Source organism: Dermacentor variabilis, chromosome 5 (assembly GCF_050947875.1).
Source record: "Dermacentor variabilis isolate Ectoservices chromosome 5, ASM5094787v1, whole genome shotgun sequence".
NCBI classification, from domain to species: Eukaryota; Metazoa; Arthropoda; class Arachnida; order Ixodida; family Ixodidae; genus Dermacentor; species Dermacentor variabilis.
In genome coordinates this window covers 153,954,324-153,974,400 of record NC_134572.1, presented here as the reverse complement: position 1 = coordinate 153,974,400, position 20,077 = coordinate 153,954,324, and the positions used below count along the sequence as shown (strand labels likewise).

Here is a 20,077-nt window from a genome sequence, read left to right as displayed (position 1 = left end):
AGAAAAAGTTGCTGTCAGTATTCAGTAGCATGCTTGGAAGTGCCACAATATCGATTTTCATTTGCGATTCGTATTTTAACTTCGAAAAAAGTCCTAAATGAACCGCCGACCTGGGACGCTGTATGGGCTGTAACTGCCGATTTCGATAGGCGTTTCTTATTCTTCATGCAAGGGATAAGCAACCTTTCCTTAGTTCAGTGATGTGTTTCAATTTACACGTCTGTCTAATCATATATCTTCGTCAGAGAAGCGCAGGCTAGTGCTGGCAGCCTTCGTGGACAGCACATATACCTGTGTTTATGACGCCCCACGTGGCCCTCATCACTTCTTGTGCTGGCACTGTAGACATGAACAGCTGATTTATTAACAACACCGATGCGAAAGCTGAAGTTAAGAGTGATTTATCCTTCGTAGGATTGCTGATTCCTGAACCCAGATGTGCCGATATGGTGCAGACGGACTTGGCGGATACGCTTAGCTGCCAAGCCGCGGTTGGGACCGACCTCGGCGCGGGTAGCCCGAGAAAAGTGTGTGAATTTGAGCCTCGCAACCTTATTTTAGTACAATAGAGAAAGTGGAAGCGCACGAATTGCCTCAGCTTTGTTATCAATGCAAAAATATCAACCAGCGGTAGGCTTCGAGCTGCGGGTCCATTCGAGCACGTCTCAAGAACTTCTGAATTTGATGTCCACTACACAACCCTGCGTCAACAGCGACAACTTCCAGTCATACGTTACGTGCAATCTTCTAAAGAACACTGCGCCATCTGCGTTTGCGTAGTTTCGTTCGAGAATTTAGCTCTCCGCCCAGTCAAAAGGAAAAATGCAAAAAACTAAAGTGATCTTTAATGTTAAATGTGCATGCATAAACAGGGCAGCTCATGCACATTTATTCCAAGATGCGACACGAAAAAGAGTTCTATGACCCCAGGATACAGCGTTATTTGGGACAATAGACTAGGATCAAGCGATGAAATTATATAAAGTATTTAGTATTTAGCAGCGCTCGTCCTTTTGGGTATTAAAAAACCGGCGCGGCACAAATACAACCCGCGCAGTTTATGGGCGAATCAGCGAACTGCAGCGAGAACCAGCACCTGTACAGCACAACCCAGTGTGCCCCAGTGTCATGGCAGTGGAACCAGTTTCTCGTCCAGTGTGACCCAGCTCTTATCCAGCGTTTTCACTGGTATCCCAGTGAGTCCCAGCGAGCGCCAGCGTCCCCAGTCCAATTCAATGTCAAAAAGCGCGCTGTCTTCACATTGGAAGGCACTGGAAGACGCTGGTTTTGCAATAGGGTATGTTCGTTACATATAAATATACTGTAGGAGGCAGCCAAAAGCTAAAGGCTTCCTCCACTCCACTGCGACACCTCATTCCCCCTCAAACTCTTTAAAACAGCCCCACACCATCCCTTAAGGCTGTTTCACATGCTGCGACTGGAGCGACGAAAATCGGTGCAGTCGGACGCGTCGCAATGCGATTTTCAGAAGGCCCATTTCACATGATTGCGATTTTAACAATGCGACTGGTGCGACGCCCAGGGTTGCTTATTGCCAGGTTTTCTGGCACATCCTGCATAACTCCTTTATTGTAACCAATACTTGTACATTCATTGTAACGAACGTTTACATTTTTATATTATTGACTTTTCTTGATTAGGAGCAAATAATTTACACCTTTAGTCATTTAAAAACGTGGTAGTTAAGATTTGTTTTGGAGTGCGCAAGGCGGTCTCTGAAGTTCAGTGTGACATGGCGCACGAACAGCTGCTCGCAGGTGGTTCAGCGCTGTGTGTTGTCTCATATGCATTCTATGGCCGTTTCGTTCTGCCTGGGCTACAACAATTTACATGATGACCTATCGACAAGTTCATATAGCTACCCTCACCGCATATGCAGTATTAGGAATTCGTCTGCGACGAAGTCGTCGTATCAGCCCAAGAAGATCGTCGCGCTACCTGGGCTCGGCGTCAGCTTCTGGAGAATCGATGTGTGTACATTGCTCGTGATTTCGCATATGCGGTGCCTGCTCCTAGCCATATTCTTGCGCCAAGCGTAACAACAAGGACCAACGCGAAAGCCGGCGTGTGCCCCTTAACGAAGCCGCAACTGATCTGTGTGACTACTGGACGTGGAATGAAAATTGTGTTGCGAAATTCAACCTTAGCGCTTGCCTGGTTAGTTCATTGACGTGCGTGCGCTGTGGATATATATATGGGAGTCCTCTCTAAATATTTGTGAAGGCGCAAAAACCGACGCATCAAATGTTTTGAGCAGTTACCGTCTCTTTTGTTGAAACCTGTACATTTTAACATAGCATTCTAAAAGACACGCTTCTCGTCCACATTGTTGTCCTGTGTCTCATGCTGGTAGTATACTCGGAACTTCTAACAAGAAGACCAATATGCGCTATCCATAATGCAGGATCGTAGGCCGACGGCAGGCGCACTTGCCATGGAATTTTTCAGCTTTCTGTTCAGCCTCGCACGCCGCTCACAGTTAGCATGTTTTGTGGAAATATTGTGAATATTATATTATTATTGTCATTAAATATTACAGTTTTTTCACTGTAATTTATAGCAATAATCCAGATTTTTTAAGCTAGTCATGCATTTAATCTATACTAGATCAACATTGTTAAGACATGCTTATGAGAGCCATTTCAAACTAGATTGCTCAGCCAGAGAAAGTACAAATGAAAGTCTCAATTCTTATTCCAATTTGGTATTCCTAAACAGATTATATTGGCAGAATTTTACGCCTGCTTCCATTTTCTGCAATACAATGTTCAGTGCTGGAAAAACTGATTCATTTTCTTGCTCTCGAAAGGCTGCTTCAATGTTGATAACAAGCTTTTATTGTTCATTTCGAAATTGTTAACCAATGGCTATATGTCTAAGCTTATCAATGCGTTTTTGTTCCACAAACACAATTACGTTTTTTTTTCACCCTCTCATTGACAGCCATGGAATGAAACTATTCACTTTCATAAGTATCAGGATGCAAACATTCTGGAGTTTGTTCTGAGTATTTGTCTGCATCCTATAGTGTGCATGTTTGTATCAAGTTCTGGTGTTGTAATGGCATTGATGTATGCATATTTTTATATTGCAACAAACGAATTTATTGAACTTTGTTTTCAAACATACACTGTGGCGTTGCAGTAACGACCACATTAATAAGCAAAATAAAGCTGCAGATTCAGTGCACGTGTTGGAATCTATGCGAAGTGAAGTTCTTGTCAGGGAGTCAATTAAATGCTGTTAAAGTTACTGCGATATATACAATTCGTCTTATTCTCAACAATCCAACATGTCGCCTTTTGCAACGTTTTCTTATGCACTGACTAGGTCATAACCTTAATATCACGTAATGTTTGTGCACTACACTCTTCGCAAACTATACAGAAATGCAAACAACAGTTAATGTACATGCACACTGCGGGACATCAGCACAGTGACGTTTGTTGAGCAAGGAATAGTGCGAGGTGTATGAAGACGAATGAATGACATGTGCTTATGCATTTATTTATTTGTTTATATACCTCGCATGCTGCAAGGTTGCAGTACTAGATGAGGGGGAATAAAAAAGTAGTTACAAAAGGAAGAGGGCCACAACATTAAGAAAAAAACAGCGCAAAAGCAGCACCAGTGCAATGCAGTAACTAGCCCAACGTGTTTTAGTGGCACAACATTATACAATACTTAACAAATAGCAACAGAAAGAAATTACTGTCTATGCGCCATGTACAGATGGTAAACCAGCGAAGCTGAAATGTGTGGCCCCGGTGTATATCACTGGGTAAATTCCGATGGTTTATTCATCTTTCTATATTATTGGTTATGTCCGTGTTTCTTAATGAGGTTACGCACACAGTTGGCTTCGGTTTAACACATTGTTTATTTGCAATGCCACGCATCGCGCTTTGCAAGATCACCACCATGGAAAGGGCAATGAGTGGTTCATTGTTTTAATACAGCGGGTCCATTGAAGTATTTCTGAATTATGTTTCGTATTTTTGTTTTGTAATGCCTTGATCATGGTATTTATGAGTTGATTATGCACTGTAGTTACCAAGTGACACACTGGGGCTGGCCATTTAATTGAAATAAATACAGGGACACATCTTATACCTATTGGGATGTCGGAGAGAGACTGCTGCACGCGCGCTCTGCTGCCAGAGAGAAAATATGTCACTATCAGTATAGTTAACGGCGCACCACACCTTTGCTTCGAGATAATTATTACATCATTATCTTGTCTTAACCCCGTCCCCCTCTGTGCCCCTCTCTGCAGTAATACGTAGATAAATGCATATGTTTTAAATGCATAAGCATTTCTACATCTGCCCAACAAGAAATTTCTCCGTCCATCATTTAAGACAAATGCAATGGCTCATACCCCTACTCTAGGGTGCTGGTGATCGGACCCCGAGGGTTTCGCCTAGGCATACACAGCTTCACAGTAAAAAAATTAACACCTTTCTGCTAGAGACCAAGGTGATCATGAGGTGTATTAACAAATGAAAGTTTTTTGAACATGCCGAGTAAATGCTGCTTGACAAGCAATAACTCGAATTTACAAAAGAAAGCAGAAGGAAAATCTGATGTGTGTCCATACAGATCCCAACAGAAAACGCATCCATCTCTGAAAGTGTAACACAGGCTATGCTGACATAAGATTCTCTCAGTGTCTTTAGATCTACAGCTTTCATAATTTCTCTAGGCAGCTGATCTCCACAGAATGCTAGCTTCTTCCTATACAAGGCGCTCTCGACATCTGAGGGTGCATTGTAGAGGAAGAAGCTAGCATTCTGTGCAGATTGGCTTCCTAGAGAAATTATGGAAGCTGTAGATCTAAAAATGTTGGGATAATCTTGTCAGCCTGGCCTCCGTTAGAAATGGATGCATTTCCTGTCAGAAAACACACATTAATTTTCGCTTCTTCCTTTCGTGCATGTTCGGTTTATTGTTTGTCAGCCAGCAATTACTTGGTATGTACATTAAATTTTTGGTTGTTAGATCCACTCGGATTTCTTGTTCGTCCTATGTGTTCTCTGGTGCCGTTTGCAGCCCGGCTATTCTTTATTTTTTATACTGCAGCAAATCACTTTAATGGCCCTGATGATACTTCTGTGTACCCTATAAAATCTTTTATTTGGCCGTTGGAGCAAGAATGTATGGAGTGAAGCAGTAAGAACAGGGCACGCTAAATTCTAATAAAAGGTTTATTACGAAAATGCAATGATTTATAATGGTTACCAGAATTTAGTACAGCAATAAACCGGTTAAAAACTAGTGCTTGATGAAACCAAACATAAAAACAGGAAAGGGAGAAAATACATACAGATATACAAGTCCAGGCAAAACCCATTGTTATCACCAATTGCGCATGTGACTACCTTCCAATAAAGTTGTTTTTTTTTCAATGGCATGGAACTGGAAGAGCGTGCTTGCATAAGTAAGTTGTCAGTCTGTCAATTCGAATAAGAGCCGTGTTTCTTGAAAGGTGCGGGCTAGTGAAGATTGGCAATTGTGATGATTTTCTTCCTGCACTTGGAATTTTCTTGTATTTTTTTCTGTAGCATTTTTATTTATATTTGGCCGTAATAAGCACCAATTTTCATCTAGCCTTCAAAGATATCTTTTTTCTGGTAATTTGTACAAAACGCCACGTTTTATGAATGAATATTATTTGAAAGTTAGTCCTCATGCATCTCTAGTGTCATCCTGTTGATGCTGCTTCATGCTATGCACCCTTGCAACGTCTGTGTGTGCGTATGTGTGCGAGCGCATGCATGGATTTGGATGTGAAATGATGCCTTTGGGCAGAGGTACCATTCTTCTCCTGTGCAGCCTCATGAATTCATTAACTATAGTGCAACAGAAATACGATGGACGAAAACGAAGTGAATACACAGAGCGTTTCATTCTTGTTCGTTGTCCATCTGTTGTGCTTTAGTTAATAATGAATATACACCAACTTGTCCAGTTTTCAGTTCTTATGTCGGGCTTATAAGCCCGTTTGTGACCTGGAATATCTGCATAGCTATGTATCCTGTTTTTAATTGTTGGCCATGTGCTTGCATGTCGCGTGCCAATCTCCTGATTTTGCTGACAATCTCGTGTGATGTGCAGGCCCAGACAGTTTCTGGTGAATGCATGCAGGTGTGCAGGGTGCAATTATCACTGAAAGCGCTGCTTTAATTGCTTTCAGTTCAGTTTTTTAGGCGTAGGATGACCTGGAATGGTGCTCCCTTAAATAGGGTTTAATTTTATGTAGTGTCGTACTATTGTTACACTGCTATGGTCACATCAGTGTTCTATATGTGCCTGATGCTTGCTTGCATCTTCATGATTAGCAACCTCCCCTGTGCGTTTGGCAGTTACATATAGTCTCCTGGTCGAATTGTTTGCCCCCATATTGCACGATATGGGCCTGTTGTGTTTCAAGGTGAGGTGCCCCCGAGGTTGTTTCTGAAGTGAGCGGTAGTCATCTTGGCATCTCATACACTAGCTCGCATAGTATCTTCGGATCAGGTTCTGAGCTTTTGAGGCAAAGAATTTGTCGCCGTCAGCCATGAGCTGATGGCCATCTAGCACGGAATCGTCCGCACATGCGTTCTGACGAAAATAAAGTTTTTCCATCCATCCATGTGCTGCAGGCTGCCACTCTACTCTGTCTAGGTGCTTGTTCGTTTGCTCTTTCTCATAGAGGTCTTCAAGCATGGTCAAGTCAGCAAGATTTATTATTACCCGATGCCTGCATTCGATAAGTTGTCTTTTTTGTGCGCTGCTGGTAATTGATACCGTACAATACCTTGGACACAAGCACAGCATCTGCCATTTTCCATATTATCCACTCGTCCACCCCCCATGATTTCAAGATTATTCTTTTCACCTGGTATAGAATTTGCGTTCAGGCATGGCATATTTGTTTCACCCACGTGATGGCTCTGCCTTCATGGTATTACACTAGCTGAGGATTTGTGGATGTTGACTTGCGGGTATGTTTGTCCAGCCATGTGGAGCACAATGTGCAATCTGGGGTAGTTCTCTATTCTAGTCTTTTTCCCGACATCGATGTAAGCTGACTTACCAGAACGCGAGACGCCAGACTGGCCAAGAAAGTCTGCAGCGTTGTCAAGAGCTTGTTGCATCATTCTTGAGTTCTGTATAAGATAATTTTCCCATGTAGTACTGTAGTACACCATAGGCTATGGTACTTCTTCTAGTATGCTTGTGTTGTTGGTGTGGGTGGGCCAAATGTACCTCCAACTCTCATCTAGAATTTTCTGTCTTTCAAGATGTTACTGCTGAACTTAAGTGCTCTACCAGAAATTTTTTTCGTCATCGTTCCTCTTATTAGAATAGCACGATGTACTGCTGGTAAAGGCCTCTTCAGTCTCTTCATTCTTTCATAAGCTGTATTGCACAATGCCCTGCAATAAAGTTTCTGCTGTTAATGGCCCACTCATATCTGCCTGAAGGGACAACTCTTGGAAAAGGTTTTCTTTGTGCTCTCTGTGCGACATACTATGAGCATTCATGTCTTCACATTTATACATCTGTAGAACCAGCTTCCTGACAGAGCACTTGCTATAGCTGATTATGCTTATTTGTGCAGTGCCGTTGAACAATACATTTTGATGCAATGAATGTTTACACACTCGAATTATCACAAAATATGGTTGCTTTACAATTGTGCCCTTTGCTTCTGATTGGGGTCAGATTTTGCATAAGCATGCCCCCTATGCCATAGTAGTTGAAAGTTTAAGGCTTCCATAAAAGGTGATGAACTAAATCTAAGTATACGATCTTTTTTTACCTATGAATGCCATCAAAATTCAACTTCCATGGCTGGCAACTCAACCCCTCGCCTTGTGTTAGCAGCAGAATGCTACAGCCACAGTGGCAGCAGAATAAATTGAAGAACAATAATATTGTCTCTAATTTTTTTCTTGGCTCTATGTAAGTAAAATTTGGAATAACTTTGTCTTTGCAAAAAAGCAGTTTGTGGTCATTTATTGAATAAACCACATATTGTGTATAGTTGAAATGCAGAAATTTGTTCTAATATCCCTGTGTGATATGTTCTTGTAAGTAGCATGGTATCTCATTACTTATAAAGATAATAACCGCAGTGGACATCGTTATATGGGTTTACACACTAATATATGTGATCGCAAACTTATTAGAAACATGTAAGGCATGAATGTTTCTGCACACTTGATCAGCTGTGAACGTGCAAGAACTGCTTGTACTTAAAAGATTCAAAGTTTCACAGGAAGGGATGAAACTGGCTGACTTAACTGCACAGTTTTGATTTACTTTCCTTTAACGTGTCGTTTATACTGTTTTATCCCCACAAGAACAGGCTGTTTGCCTGCTTTTCCCTTTGTTGCACGAGTTTTACATGATGGTGCAGGAGGGTACGTTGTCACTGTGCCACTATAGCAAGCGAATAATACACTTAATTTACTAGCTGTAGAGTTAATTACCTTTCAAAGCAAATGTTGATACAGGTGCAGTAAGGATACAAAATCCGCAGCATTTCAATGTTTATTGGTTTCTGTGCAAGAAAAACAAATTATCCAGAGAAGATGTGCAACTTAACGTGTATGTAATATTCGAAAACATATTAACGACGCTGTGCATTCAAGCCACGGATTTAATGCTATCGTAGAAAATTCATACCAACACTTTTGTTCTGTCAAATTTAATAAGTGAGGTACGATAACCTTTCAAGATGCATCGGGAAATTCACGCTTGAAAACCTTCGCGGCCACGGCGGCCGGATTTCGATGGGGCCGAAATGCGAAAACACCTGTGTAACTTAGATTTAGGGGCACGTTAAAGAACCTTAGGTGGTCTAAGTTTCCGGAGTCCTCCACTATGGCGTGCTTCATAATCTGAAAGTAGTTCTGGCACGTAGAACCCCATATTTTATTTTTTTAAACGCTTCAAAACCGACAAGAAAATGCAACTGAACGGTACCGCGTTCAACACAACGTTGAAACTTCGGGTACTTTGCTGTCTTGTCATTTGTCCTTGCCGAGGTTGAAATTATTTAGGCTGCTCCGTACACGCGATTTTTGTATGCTATTCAATAAAAGAAAATTGTCAAGACCCCAAAAAGGCCATGTTGTCTCGCGGCAACTTGCAAAGGCGTATAAAGCAAACGTGATAATGCACTTTATTTGCTGCGTAGCGTGTCAACAAACGCATAGAAATGGGAGAATTGAATCTGCGGTGCGAGCTTTTTATTCTCCCTTCATGTACGTACCGAATTCCACAATCCACGTCTCCGCGCATCGCACTTGTCCTGCGAGACGCCATATTACAAAACAAACCGTCGAAATAGCTCCTTGACAGCTCTCCGCGTAATTTCGACGGAAGATTGCAGTGATCGCTGCGACGGTGCGACTGGGCGAGCAACCGGTTGGTCGCAGCCGAAAATTGGCGGTCGGCAGTGCGACTGCGATTTTCATTGCAAACGGGGGAAATCGCACTTCCGGTGCGACGAAAATCGCATCATGTGAGACAGGCTTTATTACTTTACACAGTCCTGAGCACATGTGCACTAGCCCTTGTTTGGGCCATCGGTCATTTGTTGTAAGGATTGCACTGTCATAAAAATTGTAAGACTAAATATTAAAAAAAACATCCAATGTCGGACACCTTACGCAGCAGACAAGCTCGGTCCACCAGCACACAATGGCGCTATTTACGTGCCTTATTTATTGTCAGGTGCAACGCTTTCCACTTTCGCTGTCCCTTTGTCTGGCGATTTTCTTTCTCTTAACCGCCTCTCCACGCCTCTCTCCCCGCTGCTTCTGCAAGTTCTTTTCACAGCCTGCTGTACTGCCTTCTGCTTTCATAGCTAAGGTGTATGTCGCCTTCTTTTCTTTTGCTCGGTGTTATTCCGATTTAGTTCAAAATGGTGAGCCAATACTAACTGGCCACTTTTCTATTTTGTTTGCTGATGTCCTGCCACTTTTTTCGCTGAGTGCTTTTAATTCCACGAGAACCGTAGGGCTAATACAATTACTTCACATTCAAGCAACAGTCTTAGAAGTGTGCCAAAATTGTTAGCGACTGTTCTGGCTGAAATTACACACAAATTGCTCAATACCATCCCTCCGTGCCAAGTTTTAATGCTCGTGACCTCTACCTTACTAGCGCATTTAAACTCGTTTCATCTCTGTCCTTCTTCCAAACTCTATACGACCAGATATGCATGCATTGGTAGGTCACTTGGGAGTATGAAATATAATTCTCCTATGCCTCTGCTCCAACCTTTGTATACTATTTTCGAGCGACCGAGATAGCTTTATTTTGAATCCGGCTATTGGGATTCGCGGTCCTGGGGCCGCCTAGATGGCCACTGGGAGCTGTTGCTCCCGTGCGGCCTCCACATCTCGCTTCACGGTTTATAGTTGGTCTTGAAGTTCTGCGCTGAGCAGCGCGGCCGACCACCGCACTCGTAGATTTTCCGAGGACACTGAAATTTTATCTTGATACATTTTACATCCCCAAAACATGTGTTGAAGGGTGGCTTTAACAGACTTGCATAGCTTGCACATATCGATATCGTATATATCAGGGTAGAAGAATTTTTAGTTGCACGGGACTCGCATAAGTCAATATTTGTAATCGCATCCAAGTAACGGGCTCAGCTCTGTTCAGTTTAGTGTGAGACGGTGGTAATACTCGCCTCCGATTTTGATAGAATTTAGCAATATCGCTAAATCTTGTGAATCTACATTTTTTCTCTCCAGATCCCCTCCTCCGCGTTCTCCTGACCGATGGCAGTCACTCTTTGCTCAGCTCGGCTACTAGGACCTTGAGTCTCGCGGTGCGCAACCCCATTCAGGTTGATTGCGGGAATGCCTGGAGTCGTATGCGCTAAAACCCCTTGATTATTTGAATGTACCGCCACTCTTTGAACCCTGCCGCCGCCGCGCGACCTCCGCCTCTCATCCTCGCCCCTTGCGCGCCTCCTCCCGCCCCCCCTCCCCCTCGGCAACCAGTTTTCCCCCGTCTTTCTGCACGGCGATTGGTCTCCCTGCCGTTGCCCCTGGAAACGCGCTGATCTAGCATTTTGCTTGTGTTTTTTTCTTTCGTGCCATTTTTCTCCTCAGCTGGGCTGGCTCTCTACTTTAGCTCTGCGTAGCGAACATTGCACGCTGTATTGCCTGATCTATGTGCTAGCGCTATGCCATGCTGTTGCGCATTAACTGCAGCAAGAAGCCTTAAGATGGTTATGCCGTTATTATGATACCACAAGAAAAACATGACGGCTTGTGCAGGAAGCAGTGGCTACATAACATTCGCACAAAGAACTTTGTTCCGACAAAGAACACTGTTGTTTGCGAGGTAAAGCGACTTTCTGATTGCTCGTAGCAAACCGTCCCTTAATACTGCATTTTTTTCATTCTTCCGCCCTGCTCACCAGCGTTTTTGTTGCGTAAATTTGTACGTTGCATAAAAATGCGGCTGTCCTCAGTATCCTTAATATTCTTTCGTGGCTGCGTCACCTCGCACGTCGCGAACTGTTGTTATTTAGTCGGAAACGCAGCACTATAGCTTCTGCTTTCCGCTGAGAACGACTATGTGTGAAGATACAGCCTTTCGATCGCACTTTTCGCGATTGTTAGGATCCACTGCCTGTTTTACTGAAAATTGAAATCGCGGCTTGCAGAGGCGCTATTATTTCTAGCTTACGTCGATCTGTGCGTCAGTCAGATATAATGAATGCAAGCCCTGAAAAAATTTGTGTCAAGTATACCCCTGGTATTGCAGCTGGTGAGCGCAAGCTAGTCCACATTACGTCTTTTTTTTTAGTTTTAAGGCGAAAGCCTTTAGATCTCTGTTTCAAGGTGGCGTTGTGAACAAAAAAATATCACGTGACCTTGAAAGGCCAGAGGCGTCCCAACGCGTGTCCACCACTGTATAAGAGATGATTAGCGATGTTAACTAATGAATCATTAGTGTTTGAATTAAGGTGGATTGGGGAGGGTTAAGGTGTATTAGAGTGTAATAAGGAGGAATAACGCAGATTAGTCAGGATTAAGGCCAGTTAAGGTTGATGAAAGAGTATTAAGAACTATTAGATTGATTAAGGAGGATTAGGGTGCATTGAGAAGGATTAGGGAGAATTAAGGTGGGTGAAAGAGGATTGAGGTCGATTAGGGTAGATTAAGGTGGATTATGGTGCATTAAGCAGGATTAATATGCATGGATAAGGATTAAGTTGTATGAAAGAGGATTAAGGTGGATAAAGGACCGTTAAGGTGGATTAGGGTGTATTAAGGTGAATTAGGCGTGATGAAGGAGTATTAAGGCCGATTATGGTGGATTAAGGTGTATTAAGGAGGTTAGGGGCTCGATTGCGCGTCATTCGTACGACACACTCTGAAGAGAAACAAACACCACAGAGCGCTACTTGCAACTATCGTTTTATTCACTTGCCACAGGAATAAATACTGGAAGATACTAGGGAGGGGGAACGACAAAAAAAAAGATTTTCAGAAACATGGCCATCCACCAATGCCAAGCCAGCTTTTACATGTGATCATTTTTGACATCGCAAAAAAGGAACCACGATACAAAATTGCAGATAAGCGCGTTAGGAAATGTATTTCCTTTTCACTAAGGGAGGCGAATGACATACTCACGCACGTATTTCTCAAACGTGCAAACTCAGCGGCTTCGATTATTTCTTAATCGCTTATTTCGCTGTCGAGCCTCTAATATGCTATACCAATACGCCCAGTCTTCAACCTTGGTATTAAGGCGAATTATGGTTGTAAAGGGTACTGTAATAAGCCTTCATCGATTCTAATCCTTCATCCACCTCAATCGGCCTTAATCCTCCTTACTGTTCCTTAATCCATCTTAATTCATCTTCATTCTCGATCATCGACCTGAATACACCCTAATCCTTCTTATGCACCTTAATCCACCCTAGTACTCCTTCTTTCACTTTAACCCATTCCAGTCCGCCATAATCCTCCTTAATGCACTTTAATTGACTCCAATTCATCTCCATCGACCCCACTCCACCCTAATCCTTCTTAATGACCTATATAATGTTTAATCCACCCTAATCCCTCATTCACTGTAAAAACCCTATTCCCCCATAATCCTTCCTAATGCACATTAATCAACCTTCATTCACCCTAATCAATGTTCATCGACTTTAATACACCCTAATTCTCCTTAATACACCTTAATCCCCTTAATTCAGCTTAATCCAATCGCTTTTTAATCATTACTTAACTTTGCTAATCAGTAATCATCTCTTATACACAGGCTACACATGCTTTGGTTCGCTTCCGGCATTCCTTCGGTCACGTGTTAGCTTCTGTAGTTGACAACTCGACCTTGAAAGAGAAGAGAGATCTAAGGCTTTCGCTTAATAAGGTACAAACAAAGGGATGTGCCACAAGCAATACTACATCAGACGCACAATCTACAGCATCTCATAATGTGGCAGAAAAAAGTCCAGAGCATAGAACTCGCCTGAAAGCTCCTCTTACATCAATATACCCGGTTCATACGGCTCTAAGAAAATAACATATCCTCATAAAGGTTGCCTTCAGCATTATCGATGCTGTTATCAGCATTTGTCAAAATTTCCAACACCACTGTGGTGCACAACTGGCCCAAAATAACACGCCTCCATAGAATGATGCGGCCCGTGCGTGGGAACCCACGAGTAAAAGCGTGCCATGCGCACCCGGTGGGCGAGGAGAATCGAGGAGGAAAGCGCCGTGAAGAGGAGAGTGTCGCAACTTTCAAATTATCAAGGGGCTTTAGTATACGCACGAAACCAGAGCAATTGCTCACCCTTCTCTACGTTGGAAACTTTCGCTTCATTGACTATGGTGATGTGTCACGTCTCAGCAGAGATCCTACCTTTTGCATAATTTCTAATGGCCGTTGAGAATCGCTAATGATGCAGTGAGCATTCATGGAGACCAATGCTAGTGCAATGGCTACCTCCTCTGCTGTCTCAGAATGTTTGCTATCAACTGACATGCTTGTAAGGGGTTTTTGAGCGTGATCTACGACTACTGCTACGTAGCTATTTCTTCGTGGGTATTTGGCCGCGTCTACGAAGGTTGCTCTGTCGTCTGACCCAAAGCTTCGGATAATTTTCTCTGCTTTCGTGTTTCTGACTTTTTGCGTGTAGTCCCCCCGCCCCAGTGTAGTACCCCTCAGGCGGCGTGAGTGAAACCAATATAAATAAAGAAGGCAATAAATAAACTAACAGCAATAAATTAACATATGACAACCGTGTAATAAACACCGCTGTACTCCTAGCCGAAAGAGAGCACTGTATTATAAATTCCGTAGCTAATTTTCATAGCCAAGTTGCTGAAAACTGGCTAATTCATAAAATTATACTATGTGCCGTCATTGATAGCGTTCTGCTAAAAGGAAATGTAGTTACTAATAGGTGGTCGCCGTAGAATAACTCACTGGAACGCCATAAAAAACAAAATAACAAAAAAGCGATCTAACTAGGAATTTCGAAATTGAAAGCGATTATCCTTGAACCAATGTGTGGCACATCACATTGCTTTACGCTACAATACTTGGAAAACTGCGAACCAATCTCGCTTATTAGCATTGCATGCAAGATATACTCCACACAACTTTGTTTTCACATGTTGGAAACATATTCAAATTTAGCTCATTCTTTAAATTTTGTCAAATTCATTCCTACAAACGTTGGTTAAACTGAACGAATACTTTTTACAAATAAGGAATCTATTTCAATTTCGCTGAGCATCAGGTCAATCTTGAAGTAGTTTTTTGACATTGATGGCACATGCACAATTACACAATTTGGCCTTAAAGAGGTTGATTGAAGAGCACCGCCTACATTGTGGCACTTATTTAGCCACTGGCCCAGATTGATGACAGGCTCACTGAACTGCAGAACAGACCAAGTGGCAGATACTCAGAGCTCGTAGTTGGCACCAAAGAGTTTCATCGAACAGTAGCACATACCGAGTGACCAAAGTTGGCGGGAAAACGATTAGAGACACAGAGATGGACATAGCTAGATATAGATTAGAGATAGGCAGACAAATTATTATATAGTAGTCATATAGTATGCTTCTATGAAAACGTGGAATCAGCGATGGGTAAACTCAAAACAAAATACACTGTAGTGATGGGCGACTTCAATGCCAAGGTAGGCATGGAGCAGGTTGGAGATAAGTCAGTTGGGGAATATAGCATAGGCACTAGGAATAGCAGGGGATAGTTCTTAGTAGACTTTGCAGAACAGAATTTGCGGATAATGAATACCTTCTTCCGCAAGCGGGGCAGCCGAAAGTGGACATGGAGGTGCCCGAATGACGAGACTAGGAACCAAATAGACTTTATATTCGGCGCTAACCCAGGCATTATACCAGATATGGACATGCTCGGCAAGGTGCGCTGCAGCCAACATAGGATGGTAAAAATTCGAATTAGGCTAAACTTGAGGAAGGAACTCTGGAAGAAACTGGCACATCAGAAGCGGATCAATGAGTAAGCCGTAAGAGGGAAAATAGTGGAATTCCGGGTCAAGCTACCAAACCGGTATTCAGCTTTAACTCAGGAAGAGGACCTTAATGTTGAAACAACAAACGAAAATCTTATGGGCATCATTAAGCGGTGTGCCATAGAAGTCGGGGGAAACTCCGATGGACAATATACCAGTAAGCTATCGCAGGAGACGAAAGATCTGATCAAGAAACGCCAATGTATGAAAGCCTCTAACCCAACAGCTAGAATAGAGCTGGCAGAACTTTGGAAGTTATTCAACAAGCGTAAGACAGCTGACATAAGGAAGTATAATATGGATAGAATTGAACATGCTCTCAGGAACGGAGGAAGCCTAAAACCAGAGAAGAAGAAACTAGGAATTGGCAAGAATCAGATGTATGCGTTAACAGACAAAGCCGGCAATATCATTACTAATATGGATAAGATAGATCAAGAAGCTCAGGAGTTCTTTAGAGATTTATACAGTACCAGTACTACATACGACGATAATGGAAGAAAGAATAGCCTAAGGGAACTTGAAATCGCACAAGTAAGGCCGGAAGAAGTAACAAAAACCTTGGGAGCTATGCAAAGGACGAAGGCAGCTGGGGAGGATCAGGTAACAGCAGATTTGTTGAAGGAAGGTGAGCAGATTGTTCTAGAAAAACTGGCCACCCTGTATACCCAATGCCTCATGACTTCGAGCGTACCGGAATCTTGGAAGAACGCTAACATAATCCTAATCCATCAGAAAGGGGACGCCGAAGACATGAAAAATTATAGACCGATCAGCTTACTGTTCGTTCCCCACAAAGTATTTACTGAGGTAATTGCAAATAGAATCAGGAACACCTTAGACTTCTGTCAACCAAAGGACCAGGCTGGATTCCGTAAAGGCTACTCAACAATAGACCATATTCACACTATCAATCAAGTGATAGAGAAATGAGCAGAATATAACCAATCCTTATATGTAGCGTTCATTGATTACGAGAAAGAGTTTCATTCAGTCGAAACCTAAGCAGTGATGGAGGCATTGCGGAATCACGGTGTTGATGAGCCGCACGTAATAATACTCGAAGATATCTATAGTGGCTCCACAGTCACCGTAGTCCTCAATAAAGAAAGCAACAAAATCCCAATGAAGAAAGGCGTCAGGCAGGGAGATACGATATCTCCAATGCCAGTCACAGCGTGTTTACAAGAGGTATTCAGAGACCTGGATTGGGATAAATTGGGGATAAAAGTCAATGGAGAATACCTTAGTAACTTGCGATTCACTGATGATATTGCCTTGCTTAGTAACTCAGGAGACAAATTGCAATGCATGCTTACTGGCCTGGAGAGGCAAAGCAGAAGGGTGGGTCTAAAAATTCATCTGCAGAAAACTAAAGTAATGTTTAACAGTCTCGGAAGAGAACAGCAGCCTATGATACGTAGCGAGGCACTGGAAGTAGTAAGAGAATTCATCTACTTAGGACAGGTAGTGACCGCGAATCCAGATCATGAGACTGAAATAATCAGAAGAATAAAAATGGGCTGGGTTGCGTTTGGCAGGCATTCTGAAATCCCGAAAAGCAGGTTGCCATCATCCCTCAAGAGGAAAGTGTATAATAGATGTGTCTTACCAGTGCTCACGTACGGGGCATAAACCTGGAGGCTTACGAAAAGTGTTCTACTTAAATTGAGGACGACGCAACGAGCTGTGGAAAGAATAATGATGGGTGTAACGTTAAGGGATAATAAAAGAGCAGATTGGGCGAGGGAACAAACGCGAGTAAATGACATCTTAGTTGAAATCAAGAAAAAGAAATGGGGGCATGGGCAGGACATGTAATGGGGAGGGAAGATAACCGTTGGTCATTAATTGTTACGGACTGGATTCCAAGGGGGCGGCAGAAAGTTAGGTTGGGGGATGAGATTAAGAAGTTTGCAGGGACGACATGGCCACAATTAGTACATGACCGGGGTAGTTGGAGAAGTCTGGGAGAGGCCTTTGTCCTGCAGTAGACGTAACCAGGCCGATGATGATGATGATGAAAATGATGATGATAGTAGGACCGCGGAAATTACCTGAAGTATCCTAACAATGCTAATCGCCTTCACGGCAGCCCTTGATCCGTCGTGATGAATATACAAGCACTGAAGAAAATTTGTCCGACTATTGAAAAGCTGGAGTGAACTACAAGTCTCCCCATCTGATCGAAATAAACTTTATCTTTATTTTTAGATGATCAAGTGGTGTTCTTCCCAAATCATTGCATATTCTGAAGCAAAGTGATTGCTTCAGCTCATAGTTTTGTGAAACTAAGTTTTGCAGATGGCAGTGCCTCCTGGTGATCGTTGTACGGACGTAACTGACTTTTTTTCATATCTTCAAAGTGCAATGCTTTGTAACAGGCTCCGAGTTTCCGTATAAAGTCCAAGTGCGATAGATCATGTCCGCGCGCTGTATGCTTTAGTTTTGATAGAAAGCATATGAGGCTGAACCGAATAGGCTTATGGTTTACTGTGCCGGCGCACTCTCTCGCGCGCAAGGGAGGAAAGCGGGAAGGATGCACGCCCACTTTTATCGCGTGTTAACTGAAAAGCGGGGACATGTGCGCGGGCTACAAAAGGCGAGAGGGCGAGGAAGGTGGTAGGGTTGTGCACATCGGGGCTTCTACTTGGGCCGCGGCTTCGCTTGGCGTGGCAGTGCGCGTCGTATCATGGAGGTAAAGTGTGGTGAGTTTGCAGGCTAGCTAATTCCACATAGCTGATTGCTTCGTGTGCGCCTTGTTCTCACGCGCCTGGTACGCGTTGAAGTGAAAGGCAGCACGAAGGTTATTCTCTCGCCGCTGCTGCCGCTCTTCATAACAACAGCGTTTCGGCAGGGAGTGTACGAAGTCATTGATTAATGCGTGGTAATGTTTGCCTGTGCAAGCGGGATGCCAGGCTTGTTAATTGCATTATTAAGCGAATGTTTACAGCAGTATACAACCCTACTTCGTATAGCTGTCTGACAATTTTCTCTGGAAATTAACGTTTCGCCTTTCGGTGGAAACTGCGACTTTCTTTTTCATTGGCTTAGACGAAACAAACTAATTCATAAATGTTAATGCTGTTCTCCTAGTACTGATTTCATTAATTAAACTTTGTGCATATATGTACTTATTTGTAATACTATTGTCCAAAAGTTTTTACAGCCTGCGCATATCCTACGCCAACCCAGTGACTGCAAATTGGGGCAAGTAGTTACACATAAAGGTCCGGTAAACTGCAAATATTTGAAAACTACAATCTAGCCTCGCTTATTAGCATTCCGTGGAACATATATGAACATGCTACATTTTTTCGCATACTGTAAACTTCTTCAAATTTGGATCATTCTTTAAATCTTTTCAAAGTTATTCTTATAAATGTTTGTCAAACTCAACTACTACTTTTTACTAACGACGTAGTTGCAAATGGCAAATGTGGTTTTAGTAGTAGCTTCACCTTTCTAAACTTCGCTAAAGCTTCCGAAACTATCTAAAATGGTTTACTTCTTGTGAAGCTTGATGAATGACCTCTGGACAGAATGTTCTTTCATAAAATAAAATTTCTACAAGAAATTTGGGGAGGAAGAAGAAAACCACGGAGTGCGGACGCACTTGCTGTAGGCTCCGCTACTTTCCTACATTTTTGGCAGATTGTCGAATTTTCCGTGGAAATTCTCCTCACTAGCGATCGGCGGCACTTTCAAGGACTCCCTCGGCACCAAGTTTTTCCATGTGGGCTCATTTTGTGGCCGATTATCAGCGCCTTTTGTCCCGCCACGCAGGCGAGGCAAGCCAAGCCTAGCATCCGCACGTACGCCACCATTTCCCGGCCGCCGCGGGGCGGGGCGCACCAAGCCTAACCTATCCCCGGACCTCGTTGGAGCTCCCGATCTCCGACGGCAACGTGTAGGCCTTTACCGGCGTTAAATGGAAGTCGTCCAGGTAGAAGGTGCAGAAATTAGGCCGGAAGATTTTGGCAAGGGAGCGGGATGGCGCGATGTCAAGAGGAAGAAATAGGCCTACGGTGCGACCGAGTCGGGGCATAACCAGCAGGTACATATGCAGCGACTGACGGTAACCGCGGCGATTACGGGAATCACCACAGCGCAGTACAAAAGGATGTAGGCCGGTAAGTTCAGCAGCTTACCATGGGAAGCTGAATGACACAGTTACCTGCCGTTTTCGTACAAGATCGTCGAACGCCCCCGAGGCAGCTTCAATGTGCGCTATTACGGGACGGATCGCATTTACTACTACCCACATAACACCGCGGGTGTCGTGGCGCTATGCACGTCAGGGGCTATGCACGCCGTCCGAAGACAGAGCCAAATGTTACGGAGCCATTGGCAAGCTTTGCATCGGAGACCTAGAGTTTTAGGTGAACGCCTAATAAGCGGTCCCGGAGAACACTTCGAAGGGCCTAGTTAGGAACATTTCCAAGACCGAGAGCCCGGCAGACGTCATCACTAATATAGTGACGCAGAGCAAGCCCGGAGTGCTGCACGCCA

General features: G+C 43.3%; 2 long non-coding RNA genes across 2 annotated transcripts in view; one reads left to right on the top strand and one right to left on the bottom strand.

Moving 5' to 3' along the window:
• Window positions 1-20,077, bottom strand: part of LOC142583260 (uncharacterized) — a 36,251-nt gene that overhangs the window by 8,999 nt on the left and 7,175 nt on the right. The window lies entirely within an intron of this gene.
• The window catches only part of LOC142583262 (uncharacterized), a 94,116-nt gene continuing 85,222 nt past the window's right edge, over window positions 11,184-20,077 (top strand). Inside the window, exon 1 of the long non-coding RNA XR_012828586.1 lies at window positions 11,184-11,379. This is a non-coding gene — a long non-coding RNA (uncharacterized LOC142583262). The remainder of the gene's footprint in view (window positions 11,380-20,077) is intronic.